This window comes from Spinacia oleracea, chromosome 3 (genome assembly GCF_020520425.1).
Source record: "Spinacia oleracea cultivar Varoflay chromosome 3, BTI_SOV_V1, whole genome shotgun sequence".
Classification (NCBI taxonomy): domain Eukaryota; kingdom Viridiplantae; phylum Streptophyta; class Magnoliopsida; order Caryophyllales; family Amaranthaceae; genus Spinacia; species Spinacia oleracea.
Window position 1 is genome coordinate 50,519,629 of NC_079489.1, and position 3,076 is coordinate 50,522,704.

The window sequence follows — 3,076 nt, forward strand, 5'->3', positions numbered from 1 at the left end:
GCTAATGCTATACACACGTCATAGGGGCACAATCCTAAGGTTTGATCGTGTAAAACGAACCTTAGAATGGCTACAACCCCTCCCAAATTCTAAGCGCTACTTAGAATATATAAAGTCACCCCACTAACAAGGGTAAGTGAAAATCGCGAGTCACCAAAACTCCGATCAAACTACTGCACATAACGCTCGCCCTACAAGCGCCCGTTACACAGTCTACGTCGTCCAAAGCAAAAGCGAAAGAAAAATCAAGGATAAAAAAATAAAAAATAAACATCTATGAATCCTCGCATCGAACGAAGTAATAAGCCGTGCACACCCACGCAGAAGGTGCTACACTTGTTCGAGCACCTGAACGAGGCGTGATGAAGTACTCCAATGCAAAAAATAATAATGATATCCCAACACCTGGAGGAATGTTCTAAGACACGCTGTTAGGCCACACAAGCCTACGTCGCACCATAAGTTCAACCATCCCACGGTACAAGTCTTTAAAAAAAGAGTAAGACATCTTGCACTAATGCGGGCACGACCAAGAGTATGAGGCAAAGACTACTTATCGCCCAAATTCAAAATGCAAGCCACACATTAAGGATTAAAGGTAGCAAAATATTACCTACCACGGAAGGGATAGCTCGCACCTACACGAGCGGGACCCCAAGGCATCTTTCTCGAAAGAACCTACAAAAATCGTACGCCAAATGGAAGCATCCCAACATGCATACGTGGGGGCTCCAAGCTACGAGACGACCGTAGCAAAATAAAAAAATATATACGCGATCAAAATCTTACGCCTCAAGGTATGTTCCTCGGGCCATATAGACTCGCCCAACTATTGCAATAACTGTACGCCTTAAGAGCGACAGTTCCTTTAAATAATCGCCCCAAAGCGACGAACACCGTAGTCCACCAATCGGCTACGGCTTCTCGAGAAATCATCACGATCACTCAACTCATGTGATCTCTAATAAAATTCTACGTTCCAAAAATAAAGAAAAACAAAAGAGAAGAGAATACGTAGAATTTCCAAGTGAAATAAACGAACGAACAAGAGGCCAACTGTGTCATCAAAAGACCAGCCCAAACAATATTTTCAACGCCCCACTTGGGCGTGAATTATTTCTAACGCCCAGGCCTGGGCGCCGAAAATGAGCCCAGGCCCAAAAGAAGCCCTGACTTCTATAGGGTCGTGCCGTATCCATTCGACTCGAAAATTGCCGATTTCTTTACTGAAAGTCGCACCTCGCGGCTTTGTTAAGAGTAGCACACCACTACAAAGATCGCTCGCACTTACGAGCACGATCCCAAACACGATCAAGGACATTACAAAATGCGTATCCCCAAGGAACCTCTTTGACAAGAAATGACCGTCAAGCACGAGTGCTTGGGGGCTCGAAAGAGAATATATATTTCAAAAGAGAGTATGCAAAGTTAAAACAATATTCCCAGACTACGCTGTACGAAGTCCCGTGTTTGGATAATCTCAAAAGATAAAACCGGATTACGACCTCAAGACAAAGGTCGCCGTTGATACTTATACATAGTCCCCTAATCAAGGACCCAGGTAGTGGCAAAATTGAGCCGTAAAGACTAGCTCAAAACCATGAAAGATGATGACCACGAGACAATGGTCCGTCTAAGCACGTTGTCAACCCACATTCAGGTTACAACTAAATCCGAGCATCCCTCGAAAGAATTCGCTCTTACAAGAATGAATAAAAAGAAATTCACAAAAGAAATCACAAGAACAAATGAAATAGGGACTTGCCCCCTCAATTGGGCAAGATCGCGGCACGTACCACGCGAGTCCCAAATCGAAAAGACGAATTCAGGTTCGCTCACCTCCAGCGGGCGGGGCGTCCACCCTTAGCGGACAGGGCTCGCCCACCTTCAGCGGGCGGGGTCTGCGTCACTAACCGCGCAGGTCCTCAGTTTTCGAAAATGAAAAGAAAATAAAATCTTCAAAACAAAAACAGGCTCGCCCACCTTCAGCGGGCGGGGTCTACGTCACAAACCGCGTAGGTCCTTATTTTCAAAACATCAAAACAGATTCGTCCACTTCTATCGGACGGGGTGTCCACCCTCAGCAGACAGGCTCGCCCACCTTCAGCGGGCGGGGTCTGCGTCACTAACCACGCAGGTCCTTAGTCGCTGCAGCGATAACTTTTCCCGGTTTATCCTTTTCCAAATATCAAAGGATGGTTTCCCTTTTCCAAAAATCAAAGGATGGTTTCCCTTTTCCAAAAATCAAAGGATGGTTTCCCTTTTCCAAAAATCAAAGGATGGTTTCCCTTTTCCAAAAATCAAAGGATTGGTTTTCCGCTTTTCCAAAAAAGAGCGATGTGCTGGATTTTTTCTTCGTTTTACAAGGGGGTTTTCTCGTTTAGCTAACCCTGAAAATGAGAATCTTTAAAAATGTTTTACCTCGTGATTAGGCTTGGGCAGGCCTAGTTACACTTTATAGCTTTGATTTCGAAAACATCTTTAGATACTTCCAATGACAAAGTGAGGGAGTTTCTATACTATCAGTTAACAAATTCCAATGACGCGTGAGGAATGTGTTAACACTTCAAGTGATGACCCTTAAATCAAATGTTAACACTCGGGGGCTCGTGAGACCCTCGCAAAACAGGTCACATACACCATGGCTTGTATGACGCACTCCGTCTAGTACTTTGACCATCGTCTCATCTCGAGACTCACTCAAAGTGCGGGCTAACTGTAGACACCTACTTTTGTCCCCATTCCCGAAAGGGAAGGTTCGATGATGAGAACATAAATCTCCACTTGACAACGCATCTCCTATAAAATAACGGATCTCAATCACCCTTTCATTTCAGCCAAAGCTGCTATTTATAGCAACCTGCTAAGAATAGTAACTGCCGTAAAAGGTAGTTGTTAAAAGTGGCAAAGTCATAAAAGATAGAAACCTGTCAGAATTAGGTGTTGCACTCCAACATAAATCCTAAAAGAGATAGAATTTGCATTCCTGGTATAATTCGAAAATAAGAGTTACGTATTAATTAAATTCCTAACGAACCTAGAGTTCGTAACGGGCCAAGACGCATTCCGTCATAAG